The sequence below is a fragment of the Corvus cornix genome, chromosome 4A, assembly GCF_000738735.6.
Source record: "Corvus cornix cornix isolate S_Up_H32 chromosome 4A, ASM73873v5, whole genome shotgun sequence".
Lineage (NCBI taxonomy): Eukaryota > Metazoa > Chordata > Aves > Passeriformes > Corvidae > Corvus > Corvus cornix.
In genome coordinates this window covers 17,172,731-17,188,727 of record NC_047058.1, presented here as the reverse complement: position 1 = coordinate 17,188,727, position 15,997 = coordinate 17,172,731, and the positions used below count along the sequence as shown (strand labels likewise).

The window sequence follows — 15,997 nt, the reverse complement described above, 5'->3', positions numbered from 1 at the left end:
TGCAGGGAGCACAGGCTGGTTGCTGCTGAAGCAGCAACAGACTGGAGGGCAGCAGGAAGCTGAAGCTTGGAGGTAGCAGATATTATCTGAACCCACCACAACTCAGTGAGGACACAGAACAGTTGGCTGTGGGCCAGCCATGGCCCTTGAATGGTGTGCAGGGATGTGCCCAGACCACCAAGGGACACAGCACTTCAGGGAGTCAGCTCAGGGTGGGAACCTGAACTCCCTTGGCAAGGGATCCAAGACCAGCAAGGGGTGGAGCAGGAGTAGTTAAGGCACCACAGGGCACTGTGTGTCCCTTTCTGTCACTGCAGTGAGAGGAGGGATACAAAATTAAGGAGCTCCTCTTCTCCTGCAGTCTCACTCAGCATGCAGAACACAAACATGGCCTGGGTCCCAAGCGGAGTTCTACAAATGTGTTTGTGCTGGTTTTGGAGACAGAAGCGTACTGTGTCAGACCAAAAGGCTTTATACAGTCGTATCCTTTAGATATCAGGAAAAAATTCTTCACTAAAAAAAAATTCTTCACTGAAAGAGTCACTGGGCACTGGAATTGTCTGCCCAGGGTGGTGATGGAGTCACCATCCCTGGATGTGTTTAAGAAAAGACTGGATGTGGCACTCAGTGCCATGGTTTAGTTGATGAGGAGGTGTTGGGTTAAGTCATAGGTTGGACTTGATGATCTCAAAGGTCTTTTCCAACCCAGTTCATTCTGTGATTCTGTGATCCTGTCTTCAGTAACAGGAAAGAGAATAGCAGGGAAAAGTATAAGTAAAAAAAGGTTTTTGTTGTGATACTTAATCCTGCAGCTTTTCAAGATTTAAGGATCTCACTCAGAGCTGGTACCTTCTTAATTGAAGATACTCAGTTTCTCTTAGGAGAGCTTATCTTACTTCTCAGAATATTCAACCTTAGGAACCTGCAATCTTGTGGCCATGAGTTCCACAGCTGAGTTCTTCACTATCTGCACGTCACCTTAAAACAGGTACAAGCCAGGTTTGCTCTTCTCCATCTCCCTGTAGTGCTTGTATTAAGCCAGTAAACAACCACAACCTTGTGCTCTCAGGCTCACGGGGTCCCACCTCCTTTTAGACACTTCAGGGTTACTCATCAGAGCACAAACAGCTGTGAACACTCTCAGAAGTAGTTGAGAGGCTCTGATAGAGGCAGGAGGCAGCAAGGCAGGGAGAGCTGTTGCACGGGTTAAGCGCAGAGCAGAGCTGGAGGATGGCAGTGTCTGACGTTCAGCAATGGGTTGTTGCACAAGAATAGGCTGAAGGCAAGGTAATGGAAATAACTTTCCACAGATCTGGTGCAATTAAATGTTACAAAAGCACGAAGTCGGGAGCGTAAGAGTATTTTGGAAGGTCTAGGAATTAATATGGAAAATAAATTCAAGTTGTTACAGAAAGGAACTCACAGGAAAGAACAGCTCAAGGATGCTGAGCCTGCTGTTGCAAGGCTCCATCTTCCAACTGCTTCCATATTTGAACAGAACTCCCAGACAGCTGCTCCCTAAACCCCTGGCACAGCTCCTAAGAGATGTGGGCCATGGGCAGGCTGGGTTAGATCATTTTCCTTCGTGCTGGGACCTAGAGAACCCCCAGCACTGAACTAGTCCAGAGGCACAAGCGTGCAGGCTCTTTAGGGGCTCCACTAGACTCAGGCACCAGGATCAGAAACTGAAAGAATAATGTGTGTGAAAAGGTCAAATATTTGCTCAGAATTCAGCACTTCTGGCAAGACGGACGCTGCCTGTGCCCGGTCCATTTCTGTGGGTGACAAATGGGTTGGATACCTTTCAGTGGGGCTTTGAAAGTAAGGGTGGCTATTCCAGGCTGCTACTGGAGGCTGTTCCACCAAGCACTTGTAAGGTACTGGGAGCAATAACTTTTCTGCAGGGGAGAGAATGCACTGCTCTTCTGCTGCTGCAGGGCTCTGGGCATGAGGGATAAAGGAGGTTTTGCAACTCACCTCTAGCTCTGGCTGTACCGCTTGACTTTTTCCCCCCCTGACTTTGATAAAGAACCTCCTTTTGGAGAAGCAACCAAATAAAAGTCCTTCCCTATATAAGCAAATGACATATGGTCTCCTTGTCCAAGATCACAAAAGAACATTAGGAAAGCCAAGATGCTCCAGAAAGAGGGAGAAAAATGGAACATCTGACTTAGTAAAAACCAAGCTGCCACTGCCAGAGACTAATGAACAGTTTGCTGGCTTCAACTTCTTTGATGATTAAACACCGGCTCCTGTTCCTGTCATTCTTGGGAAAGAAATTAAAGGACAAAGTAGTCCTCAAATATGTTTCATTTGAAGGAGGGCATAGGAGAAATAAGAGGAATTGTTTTGAAGGGGAGAAGACAGGATCTGCCTGCAGTCAGTTGCAAGGAATTGGAACAGTGTAAAATGTACAGGAATATACAAGAAGGACAGAGCACAATGGCCACAGTCCTTCCTCAGCAAGCTTGTCAAAGAAAACTACTTTGCCCTCCCAGGGGATTGTCCGTCTCCAAACAGATAAATCAAGACATCCCAGACCTCAACGTGCACCATTTAACTGCCACAAGTAAATACCTGCCAGCAGCCTTTGCAGCCCTGAGACAGCACAGAGTCTGTTCAGACTCTCACCTTTGCTTGAGGCAGGAGGCAGCAGCTTTTGTACTTGCTGTACTTTCCATGGGGAGAGCATCCTGCCAAAATGCTGCTTTTAATTTCTCTTTTGGTGCAAGTGCCAGTGCCCAGTGTAAGCCCAGCTTACAAGTCTGAAGTTCTGCATGACAGCTGTTATACATAAAGTGACAAATACTTCAGATACTGCCCTTCTCCCTAGACTTCAGCTCAGCAGGTAGGAAAGAGACAATCTTTTTCCTCTTTCCCTCTTTTTGAATAGCCAGATGTCAGCACTGACTGGGAACCAGGAAGAGCACTTCCCACCTGCACCCTCTCTGCCAGAAGTGCAAGGAAGGGTTGGCTTCTAGGATATATTCTATGCCCTTCTGTGCTGCAGGTCTGTGTGCTCTTGAACTCATTTTCTTCAGAACCCGAGAAGTACTTTGCATGGATACCTTCCCCTCACTAATCTGATCTACTTTTGTAGTAATTTGCATGTGTTTAATTGCTGAATGCACGACCAGAAACTGGGACAGGTGTCGGCAATATCCTCAACAACTCAGGGTGTGCGGGGAAAGCGTGGCTTTGTTGCCCTATTTCTCTCCTGCCTGGCCCTATCCCTGCAGCACCTGGAATGGTGCTGGCCCTGCAGGTGTCAGCTAGAGGACATAGCTGGGTCCTGAGCCAAAGGGATCTGCTGTGACAAGGCCTTCAGAGTCCTGAGCCTGTAGCTCAGTGCCTTGTCTGAGCAGGAGGCAGCAGCACGTGTCGCCTGCTGAACAGCCCCAGTCCTGCTGGAAGGAAGAGGTCAAGAGGAAAGAGCCAGAACTGATGGGCACGGGGACGAGTGTCACCTGCTCTGTGAGCACAGGCAGAACTGCAAACTCGCTCAGAGTTACAGGCAGCAATCCCAAAATCACCACCTGCGGCACAACATCTTCCTCAGGCAAGCGCTCTGGAAACAACGCCAGGCACTTTCTATCCTTGAGCCATGAAATCTGTGAGCTGATGCACACCATTCCTGCTAGGCTGCTCTCCTCACTCTGGCCCCCAGGTGCCAGCAGCCAGGCAAAACCCAGAGCCCTTTCTACCCCCAGTTGTCCTGTTTCTGCACCACCAGCCAGCTTGCTCTCAAAACCCACCATAGCCTGAGATATTGTCCTTCCAGAGAGTAGCCACTTAACGAGAAAAGGTCAAACACATTTTTGTTTCCTCTAGCTTCCCATGGCAAACCAGCACAGCAGGGCAAGCTTTGGCCAGACACCCACCTAAGGGCAGAGGAGCAAGGCCATACATGAAGTTCAGGAAAGGCAGTGAATGAATTTGACCATTTTTGGGGCAGAAGGGGAAGCTGTTAACACTGTCTTCTAGTCTTGGTTGGGCTGGGAGCTGATAGGGAACTCATATTTGTGTTTTGCTGGAGCGTCAGATGTCTCCAAATGGCTGCCCCGAGCCTTCCCAAATCCCTTCTTCCCCTTACCATATTTACTTACGCACAAAATCTTAACTTAGCCCCTTTTGTTAACTCTCTTAACCTCTCCCTAGACGTGCACAAGGCCACCCATTCCCACAGTGTGGGCCACACAAGCACTAATGCCCTATCTCAGAGAAGAATTATGATCAGGCATTGCAGAGCTGGGAAAGGGAGTCCAAGGACCTGCTTTTATTACAAGATACTTTTTGGTTTGAAGTTCTTGGTGATTTAGAACGGATTATGCTGAACCACCACAGAAGAACTGGTGCTTTTCAGGGCCATCTTCATCTTCCAGTGTTGGCCTGCACTCATCCAGCCCTCTGTACCACAGCCTTCCACAGTGCTGGTGCTGCATCCCACCTCTCTCCTCTCCTCACCCTCCTGGCACTGCCTTTCCTGCCTCACAGCCTGCGCTGCCAGTGTCCTCCTGTACACACATATTGGCACATCTAATACACAGCCATGAAAGCTCAAAAACGCTTTTAATAATCACTTCCTATTTAATTAAACATGCAACAACCAGCCTATTAGAGTAAATTAAATCTGAGTGAGACGTTCGAGCGGTGACTAGTGAAGATATCAGTTTCTAAAGCTCTCAGAAGGACCGAGGAAGAAAACTGGATTATGTCAAGGGAAAGTTGATGCTGGAAGATGAGTGATGCTTCCTAAACCTTTCCCCCACATCTCTGGGCAAGTGCTAAGTGTGTAAACACAGAAATTATTTTTTCCTCCCTGAGGAAAAAAATTAGATCTTATAATTCCCTGTGTAGTCAAGACCACCAGTGCAGATTGGGGCTGCAGAGGTAGGGATTAATGTTATAAATAAAACAATATTATTACTTTACATGGCAAAATAAAATGCTTTATATCCAGCTCTGAGCAGTGAAACCACGAGGGCTTTCAAGACATTGTTTTAACTTAGGGAAGGAAGGTTTCCTGCTCCAGGTTCTGAAAATTGCCAGAAAGATGTCATCTCCCAGGAGTTAGCCAGAGGCAAACAAATCATTAAATCATTTAAGACAACTAGCACCTCCTGAGTGAAACTATCACCTCAGCTAGGCTAGAACAGATTGGCTTGACCAAAAACTTAGAATGGTGTTTGTTTCCTGTAGAAAGCAAAGTTTGATCGCACAGGAAGGATGACTGGGAGTCAGCAGCGTGGATGGTGAAGAGCAGAACATATTTCTGGCAGGGGGGTTCAGCTAGGCCAGGCTCCTCAGCACAGAAGATGGCAGCCCTGGGGTTGGAAAAACAAGGCCTGCCTTTCAACGGGCCCAAGCAAAGTGGATTCAAACAATTTCACTTGCAAACCTCAAGACTCCTGCACCCAGAGACCCAGCTCTGTATCTGGGGTGACTTTCTGCACATGAATATTCTCTATCTGTGGCCCCTCAGGTGGCAAGCTCAGTGAGAGGGGGAGTTGTTGGAGAAAAGGGCCAGCAATCAGCTTTATCAGCTGAAGAGTGGACAGAGCACTGCCCAGTCATGCTGGGACAGCAAGGAAGGGCAGGGGTATCAATGGATCTGTTCTAGGAAAGGATTTCTACTGCCAAGGTTACTGAAAGCAGCAATCATGATGGATTGATGACAGATACCTCCTCCTCCAGCCATGGGCTGGTCTGCCCATGGTTATTCCAGGCTCAAGCCAAGGGAAGCAGCCCAGGCTGAGGCCAGCAGCAGTGCCCACCACATGGACCCCGCTGCCCCTCTCCCACTGCATCCATCCAAATCCTGGCTGCAGGATCACAGACCTGATGAGTGGGTACTGGCAACACTGAAAACAGCATTCACACTGCAGCTGTGCCAAACACTCCTGATTCTGCTGAACACGTCAAGCTTATCACAGGATGCATGAAGGAAAAACAAAAGAAGAGGTTTCAGCAGGCTTTGGAGGTCCACAAGCAGAGCAGACTTTGCCTTCACAGCCAACTGGATGGGGAGAACAAGCTGCAGTCCCTGTCCACGCTGAGTGCTTGCTGCAGCACCAGGACCAACAGTCCTGGAGCCAAGGAGCTCTATTTGCAGAGCTGGCAGGGAGCCCACGTGAGCTCAGTAAATAAAGTATCCAGATAATAAAAATACCCAAAAGCACTGTTCGATTTTTTTTCTGAGGGATCTGATACAGAGAGAAGTGCAGGGCAAACCCAACCCTCCAGAAGAGTGGAACACAGAGCCTGAAAGGTCTGATGGCTCACAGCTGGTACAGCTAAATACCTGACACTCTTTTTTGGGGGTAGCAGCTGGGACTCAGGATAACGAGGCTCAGACAGGAGCTTCTGTATTGTAAAACCTCAAGTCCCCTGCAATCCTAGCTCCAAATCCTTGGTGGATAAAAGGGTCAATGCTTCGTGTGTCAGTGACCCAGGAAAGCATCAAAGGGGGCGGTCAGGGCCATACAAGCCACAGGCTGCCTTCCCCTGCAGCCACGCTGAAGTTACAGGAGACACTGGGGTGTCTGTAGAGGGAAAAGGAGGTGAGATCCAACCTGTAAGTAGTGAGCATGTTTTGGGTTTGCTTCCCTCTTCACCAGAGCCTCAGATGGGAGCTCAGCACACCTTGGGAAACACAGGCAAGGATGTATGAAATGGCACGATCAGCCTGGTGACCCAGCACAGCCTGGCACAGGCAGGAGGAGACCAGCTGTGCACACCTGGCAAGCAGTGACATGGAAGGGGCCAGTGGATCTTGCCTTTTACTCCCTCCTCTGCCATTTTTTTTCCTATCTGGGGCTGGCTTGAGATTCTGTTTGTGCCAGGGCAGCAGGGACTACCCACAGCTCATCCCACATGCGTGCACACCCTCCTTCCCCAAAATGATCTCTTCCTCTGACTAGAGGACCTTTCTGGATCTCCAAACGGCTCAGCAGATCCTCTTCCTTCTACCATCCCTTTTCCTTGAATGTTCCTTTTTCTCTGTAGCCTAGCAACTCAGCACAGACTCAGAATATTAACAGCTCCTGTCCCCACACACAATCTTCTCCAGAGGCCCAAAAAATGTGATAGCAGAGAGGCTGAGAGGGGTAGGAGCAAACATGAGAGATGTGGGGAGCGTGCAGAGAGCTTCTCCCAGCATTCAGAAACGGCAGAGCCATTCAGCTGTCGGATCTGCCACCTTCACTTAACATGTACATAACATGTAGAGCTATTTATAGCTCCATTTATTTACATATTCAAATAGCAGCACGACACGCAAGCACTTGTATTTGGATTTAGGTTCTATATTGAGGTACTGGCACTCTTGCACAAATACATTCTCTGTTGCTGGGTGCTTTAAATGTATATATGACAGGATGTCAGAGGGTCAGATTCTCAAGGTCTAATTTGGTTTTCAATCAAATCAGATGAAGCTTTCACTTGGGGGGAAAGCTACTTTAGCATTCTGCAGTAATCCTCTCCAGTGCTGCAACATTGCTGTTGAAACAGGTGGCAGTTTGGAACATTGCTCTCAAACACAGCCAGCTTCTCAATACATATAGAATATATATATATATATATATATATATATGCATGCTGCGGGAGTTTTGCCCATGTAAAAACATGAATAAAAATTTAAGCAGGCAGGGGGGAAAAAAAAGTAGTTATCCCAGGCAGTTTTCTGCAGTAGGGATTCTAACTACTACAGGAATGCTGGGGTGCAAGCTGAAGTGGTTCATACCAGCACCATACAACACTGACATGTTCAGAGCTAAAGATAACTCGGCTGCTACAGGAACAGATGGAGCACTGCAATGCATAGCCCTGTTCAGCTGAAAGCACGCTGCAAACCATCCAGCCACAGCCTCTCCTCCTCCCCAACACGACTCCTCTCCCGGCGTGGGGTGGAGTCACCTCCCAAGTGCACAGTGAACTTGGCCTTTTCTGGGAGTGCACCCAAACGGCCCCGTTTGGGAAACTGCCTAGTGAGCAAAACATGCCAGCTCTGGTTCTGAGCGCTGGGGCAGGATTGACTCAGCCCTCCTGAGGCTTGAACTTGTACTGGAGGACTCGTGGAGCTGCTCCTCAGGGAGACCAGCACCGTGGAAAGATGCACAGTGGGGCATCGCTCACAACAAGCGGTGCCACCAGGTTTTATTTGTGCGGCAAACCCCGAGGTCTGGGCTGGGAATCGGCCAGCTCACCCCACAGCATTCCCATAACCCAGAATTTCCCATTATGCAGACAAAGAGCCTTCTGCACACTCTCCCATTAAGATATCAGGTGAAGGCTGAAAGATCCCCAGGAAGAAACAAGCAGAGTAGAATAGGAAGATTCAGGGGCAAGAGAGAATCATTCCCTTGTCCAGCAGTTCAGTCCTTCCTCAATGGAGAGCTTGCTCCAGCAAGGTTCCCACAGTTCACCTCCTACTTTGGGCAGAATCATGCCATTTGGCCAACAAAATTGTTAATTCAATGTAGCAATGAGGAACAAAGACACACAGACCTCCCGCAATTCAGGGCCATCGTTAACGTTGAAGAAATCAAAGCCCACCAGCACAAGAACAGGGGACCCTTTTTGAGGAAGCAATGGAGCTGTGCCCTCACACGAGGAGAGCCTCAGGCTGTCTGGTGGCAGGACTGCTGCTCCACAGGCACTGAGTCCTTGAGACCTCTGTCTCCAAAGGAATTCCTGGGGCTTTGTGCAGATCCAGCTTCCAGCTGGCCACGGCATTTGGAAGAGACTGCATGGTGATCTTTGGCTTGTTACTTAGCAACTGGACTCTAAGTAGTAGCGAATTTACTGGGCTGTCACTGCAGTCGAAGCAGTACCAGGACCAAGGGCACGGGGAGAGCTCTGTCACGGGAATGGGATAACTTGTGAAGTATTATGGAAGGCAGGCAAGATTTTTCCCTTCTACAAGTTGCCATAAATGCAGTAAATATTGACATATGAGTCACACTGACCTATTTTCTAGCTTTTAAGCCAGGACAATCTCTGTGCAACTGATTTCAGAAGCAATGAATGGGGAGCACTTCAGGCCCCTTCACGAGTTCACTTTGTTCTTGACTATTTTATGCAACCCCTTGTGGGAGAACCATCCCTGTCTTTCAGGAAGATAGGGGACCACTCCTTCTTTAAGCCTGAGCACCCAATCCCCCCACCACCACCCTGCAGAGCACCCCTGATGCCAGATGCTTTCCTTGTCCTCACACACTACCTCAGTCCAAGGGGTCTTTCAGCACAAGCGGTGGGAATTCTGCTAAAGAAAGGCATCGTGTGGTGTGAGCAGGTATCCACCTCTGATCCTTGACTTTCTAGGCAGTATCAGTGCTGGTGAAAGTCATCCTGAGCGTCAGCACTCCCAGGATATTGCTGCTGCAAGGATGAAAAAAAATCCTCACCACAAATCTAATGATGGCAGGTGAGGTGGGTCCCTGACATCAGCTTTGCAGAGGTGTCTCTAGAGCTCAGTGGATTTCCACTCTTGCCCTCTCTCCAGACAAGCCACAGAACAGGCAGTTCTCCCTCCTGCATGCAAACAAGAGCATCTCAAAGCTGCCAAGTCCAGAGTGGTTTGGAGGTTGCTCTCCACCCTGCCACAGCCATCTTTTATTCCTCCAAACATCCCTCTAGCAGCAGGAAAAAGCATCAGTGTGCTGCTGCTTTCCCTCAGCCAGCCAAGTGGTCGTGTGTGCCCTGCTTCCTACTGGAGAAGCAAAGCGAGCAGGTCCCCAGGGTGACTGTGGGAGTAATGGCAATGTGCACATGGACCTTTGGCTCTCTGGTCACTGTCTCCTTCAGGAAAATGCTGGTTCACGTGTACAGAACCAGCACTGTTGGATTTCCAGGCATCCCGTGCACTGCAGCCCCACGCAGCAGGAGCTGAGGCAACAAGAGCTGCGTGACCCCAGCTGTGCTGAGGCACCACCAGCAGAGGAAAGCACAGGCACTTGCCAGCCCTGAAGAAACCTTTCATCCCAGCTGCCTGTTGCAATACCCTGGTTTCAATCACAGCACACAGAAGCCCCTTGTGTATAAAAAAAGCACATAACCCCCACCTGCCCGTGCCTGTAGGGATATCTCACCCCAGGTTAGGGATCTACCATCCTTACCATGAGCAGATCAAGTCTTGCAGAATCCTAAGGGTTGGAAAAGACCTCCAAGGTCATCCAGCCCAACCTTTGACCAAATACCACCAAACCGTACCACAAAATGCCACATCTGCTCAGTTTTTGAGCACTTCCAGGGATGGTGACTTTATCACTTCCCCGGGCAGCCTGTTCAAATCCTCAACCACTCATTCAGTCAAGAAATTTTTCCTGGTATCCAACATGAACCCCCCTTGAGTCCTTCTCCACCACCAAGGCTTCGCAGCACCTTCTGTTACCTACACCACTTCCATCCCAGGAGCCTCCAGCAATCCATCAGGACTATATCCCCTGCAGCACCATGACAGGGCACCATCTGCAGCTCAGCACCAAAGCTGCCTCCTAGTTTTTCCCATATTTTGGCAGTCCTACATATTCAGCAGCCTTGAATAGCAAGATGTAATGTGTACACACACACACACACACACACAGAGAGCTTAGATACCACAGTGTCACAGGGCTGGGGATACCCAAGGCTACAGAGAAACGTTTGCAGCACTGGTGTGTCATGTCACGCTTGTATCTCACAGCACATAACTCCAGAAAACTCCAACTGTGGGATTTAAGTGCTTTAACCTTTGCTTTTTAAAAGCATTTGGATACCCAAGGACATAGAGGCTGACTGAGAAGTGTCTGTGTGTCATTTCTGCATTGAAAAGAGACAGCAACAAAACAGAACATTTTCAATTTAGAATAAGGGAAACATTGATACATTTGAAGAGAGTAGATGGTGCTAAAAGGCACAGCATAGTAGTAGAATTTTCTTCTTAAAAGTCTTTTTTAAAGCTCAAGACATCTCCACCAATGGAAAATCCTTTTCAAGGGCATATTGCTGCAAAGTCGGGTTTGTCCAGTACTGCAGGTATACATATATTCCAGTGAAAACAGAACTGCAAAGCCTGCTCAGGACAGATTCCACCACAAAGTCTATTCCAAGGATGCCCAAGAGATGGAAAATTTGATGCAATGAGTGATGCCCCACTGACGATGGCATAAGTGGTTGTAGGATGAACTGTCCTGGTCAAGAACACCCTTACACAAAACCTGGTCCACTTCATCTTGGGTTAAAAGCCAATTAAAAACCCTTGCAGCTCATGGTTGCCTTGAGACATGCTTTACATCTCTCTGGAACAGGGAAATCTGCCAAACCAGACAGCTTGTTTTTCAAGCAAGCTTCAAGAAGTTGGGAAATAACAGCCACGGTGCTTCCTGCCATAACCTCTGAGAGATCCAGTGCAGCGTGCCAGCGCCAGAGCAGTCACTCCAACAAGGCACAGCCTGGCAGCAGTGGCACAGGGCTGGGGAGCAATGATGCACTGGAAGAGGTTGCCCAGAGAAGCTGTGGCTGCCCCTGGATCCCTGGAAGTGTCCAAGACCAGGTTGGATGGGGCTTGGAGCAACCTGGGATAGTGGAAGATGTCCCTGCCTATGGAATGAGATGATCTTTAAATCCCTTCCAACCCAGACCATTCTGGGATTCTCTGAAGCAAAGCATCAAGCAAAGCTCTGCCAAGCATTCTGCCCCAACCCCTAACCCATCCCCACTGCAGGCTGTCCCCCAGCAAAAGGGATTGGCAATCCCACAGGCATCCTTCCCGTCACAGCCCCATTCCTGCAAACATTTCTATCTGCAAGCCTTGTTTCTTACACTAGCCCTCTGCAACAACCCTCTCGTAACTTTTCAACTTGTCACCAGGTTTATAAAACTTTAAAGCTGGTGCTATAACAAACTGAAATGATGTTATTGCAGATGTAGGAGAGCATCTTGGGATGAATAAATTATAGGAGCCACAAAGAAATCATGACTATAATGGCTGGATGCTTCGAGCTGTCTACGGTGTGCAGACACAGGAGGGAGCAGGTTTAGGACTGCACAGATCACGGGGCAGGAAAATTGAAGCGTTATGAAGGGTAACCTCCTCTTATTTCAGATGCATACAAAACTTCTGGTAGTTTTCCTTATTGAAATAGTTCATTAATACTTCAAGGGAGTCTGAACTGCCTGGTGCTAGAAAAATACGTCCCCAGAGATCACCTAGAGACGGAAAAGGCAACGTTGGGAGGATTAGTCCTTCTCTAGTCCCACCATGCAGGAATATACAGCACACCCCAAACAGGCCAGTCCTCAGCTGGCTGCTGAAGGGACACCCAGGAGCGGGGGAAGACTTGCAGCTCTTTCTGAAGCTGTGGGTACTGGACACCATCATAATTGCACCACCAGGGCAACTTGCCTGAACCAGACCCTTAAGGTGAGTGACTCAGGGCAGCGTTCAGGCCACGTAGCACAAGCACAGACACCCACAGTCTGCCCCAGCTGAGCGTGACATGAGCTCCACACTGCCAGAGCTCTTTGTTCCCCAGCTCAGAAATGCTGCTGGACTCCTCAGTAACCTGCTAGCACACCAAGAGATCTGACCATGTCCCTGCCCCAGTGCCCCTGCACACCAACAAGAGTCCACAAACACCTGCAGGTTGTTCCCTGCTCACTGCAACTCAACCACCTGCAGCCAAAAGGCATATCCCAGGTCACCTCAAAGGCTGGGTGGGTTATCCAGGAGATACTGTCCTTCTGTCCTTTATGGGTCATCTGAGCTACTCAACAGCAGTATGGAAACATTCCTCCTCTCAGCCACCCTCCAAATCCCCAAATTTGTACAGGAGATGAAAAGACCCCAGCAAGGCCTTTCATCTTCCTGGATCAGCACTTCCCAGAGGGTCTGCCACTCAGATGTGCCCTCCCCAACACCTATTTGGCCTGGCCCCTGGCTTCCTTCCCCAGACATTTCAATTGATGTCATTGATCTTGGCTCAGCAAATAATCCCTCTAATCGCTGACAAGAACAGAGGCTGCAGCTCAGCATTGCTCAGCCATGCTAAGGGGAGCACACAGCAATAAAGCATCACTCCAGAAAGTGAGCTTGAAAATATGGCTGACCACACACAGGCAGCAGCTGCCACGAACCAGGAGGTGACACTTTTTAAAATGAGGGCTGCAGTTTTGGTCTCTCATCACTGGGAGATGGTTACCTGTGAACACCCTGCAGCCTGGCATGACTCTGCCGTGGCACAGGAGCTGGGCATGGCCCTCAGGGAGGTGGAGGTGCATCAGCCTTGGGTATCAGAACACCCATGGCCTCTACAGGCAGCTGCAAAGCATTCTGTGTGTCGGAGTGTCTGGGAACACCCAGCACAAAGACATTACTGTGCTGCCTTTTTGGAGAGCCCTGCGTCCTCCAGGACTGAAATGTCACCACATCTTCATTTTGGGAACACGGTTCCCACGGGAGTGAGGGCAAGGAGCACTCATGGATGGAGCAGGATCGCTCCACAGTACCACAACCAGCTGGGCTCCTGTGGAAAACAACTTTTGGAAGCATGCAATGTCTGGTCACTGACAGCACTTGTTCCCCACCACCACGAAGCCAGCAGGCGCCAGGAGTCCCAGGGAAAGGCCTGGGAGAGCCGGGGGCTCTCCTCAGCCTGCCCCATCCCAGCACCAGGGCCATTGTTCCCAAAAGGACGTCTGAGGATTAATTAATTATCCTACAAGGGGCAGTAAGTAATAACACTCCTTGTGGAACAATAGAAGCTATTTGGTCGCCATGACAACGCAGCTTCACTTGTGTGCCTTTAATTTATTCATTGCACAGTTCCTTTCCCAAGCACACATGATGCCAAAAAAAATGCCTTGTTTTTCTTGCCAGTATCCATGTCCAGAGCAGGGGTAAAACACAGCCCTTTCCCCAGGGCATCTGTCACACAGAAGAATGATGCACATAAAATCCCTTCAGCCTGGAAACTTACATCACATGAGAACTCTTCTGCTTCCTGAATGTTTGTTCTTGAAGATGATTCTGATTTTTAACCCCTTTTTGAAGCTGCCTCACCATGGGTGCTCAGAGATCTCGATCCTGGATGAATTCTCACCTACAGCCACCTCATCTCCCATCCCCAAACCTTTCCACACCCTCTCCCCCTGCCCCAATATATGTAGGAAAGATAGTCTGGAGATTACTCCTGTCAAACAGAGAGCCAGGAGGGATAATCCAAAGCCCAGAAGTGACATTCCTTCACATCCACAGGACAGTGGTGCCCAGCCTGACCACAGCCCTGCCACCTCCATCAAAACACTCAGTGTCCATCACAGTGCTGCTCAAATTCTGCAGGATCCAGAGCAGCACGGGGATGAAGGTCTGTGCCAGAAAATCTCTGTGCAGAGGGATTATTGTTGCTGTTTCTCCCACAGTTCTGTGGCAGAGAGAAGCAGGGGCTCACTGGAGAGGGGAGAGCACCACATTTACATGGCAAGGGTTGGGAAGTGCAGCTGGGAGAATGGCTACTGGGCTGGGGCACAGCGTGCCTGGCCACAGCTGCTCACACCTGCTGGACAAAGAATTTGATCAGCCCCTTCAGCCCATGGACACATCTCCAGCAGGAGGTTCATGCTGCATCAGCCTCTGCAGGGCTCAGCTGCCTCCACACAATGGTTTGGGTGGAAAAGGACCTTAAAGGTCATCCTGTTTCATGAGCAGGGATGCCTTCCACCACTATCCCAGGTTGCTCAGAGTTCCATCCAGCCTGGCCTTGGATGATGCCAGGGATCCAGGGGCAGCCACAGCTTCTCTGGGCACCCTGTGCCAGGGCCTCACCACCCTCACAGGGAAGAATTTTTTCCTAAGATCCAATCTGAACCTACTCTCTTAGTCTGAATCCATTCCCCCTTGTCCTGTCACTCCAGGCCCTTGTAAAAAGTCTCTCTCCACCTTCAGGTACTGGAAGGCCAGCCCTAAGCTGGCTCTTTTCCAGGCTGAACAACCCCAATTCTCTCCGCCTTTCCTCCCAGCAGAGCTGCTCCATCCCTCTGATCATCTTGGTGCCTCCTCTGGACTCGCTCCAATGTGTCCCTGTCCTTCCTGTGCTGGGGACAGGTCTGCTCAGGCTCACAGGGGCAGTTGTGACAGGTAAGCTGGGAACCAACCCCTTTACCTCCTCCCAGCTCTGTTTGTGCAAGCTGGGGTCCTAAGCCACAAGCCCAGACCCCAAACTGTCCATGCTGGCTCTAGCAGGAGGGTGACATCTGGTCCAGCACCCCAGAACATCCAGGTCCAAGCTGAGACCGGGGGAGATGATGACTCAAAGTTGAGTTATGGCCTGACAGGCAAGACAGATGGAACTAGGTTAAGCCATCTGGCCCTGCTAAGCTGAGCCTAACCTCAAGCACAGCTACCCAGTGCCATGGAGACAGCTCTGCACCCGAATCTAGGGCCACATCCACTGCCCAGTGTCACTGGGCTGAGGTCACGCAGAGAGTTCAGGTGATGGTGGGACGGTAGCAGAGAGACAGCAAAAGAAACTTTCGTAGAGGAACCTGAAGGTTCATGGCTGGCTCTTCCCCCTGGGCCATTCCAACATGGATTCAGGCTTTTCAGGCAGTTTGGAAACGAAATCCACTGGTCAGGTTGGGTCACCTGGTCTGCACGCAGCAGCAGAAGAGCTGGTGGGCCAGGGAAACAGGGCAGGAGAGGCCAGAGACAGAGAAGTGGGACAGGAGCAGAGGGAGACCAAGGTTTTAATTGACTTGAACTGCAAGAGCTCTAAACTGGCCCAGGATTCTCCTGCATGGGTCAGGAAATGAGTAACGGGATAGGAACTGCCAGGAGGTTCCCACCAGCCTCCCACTCCACTCAGCCTCTGGGAAAGGAGAAGAGTCCGGAGGAAAAGCCTCTGGACAGGAGGGAGGAAGGCAAGTTTAGGCAGTGACAACACAATCCATGTCCTCTGCTGGGTGCTGAGGGCTTCTGAGGGACAGTCCTGGATGTGAACCCAAACCATGAGCAAAGTAATCA

At 49.8% G+C, this 15,997-nt stretch overlaps 1 protein-coding gene across 2 annotated transcripts in view; it reads right to left on the bottom strand.

Annotated features, from left to right (window-relative positions):
• The window catches only part of LOC104691627 (gamma-aminobutyric acid receptor subunit beta-4), a 70,812-nt gene that overhangs the window by 28,670 nt on the left and 26,145 nt on the right, over window positions 1-15,997 (bottom strand). The window lies entirely within an intron of this gene.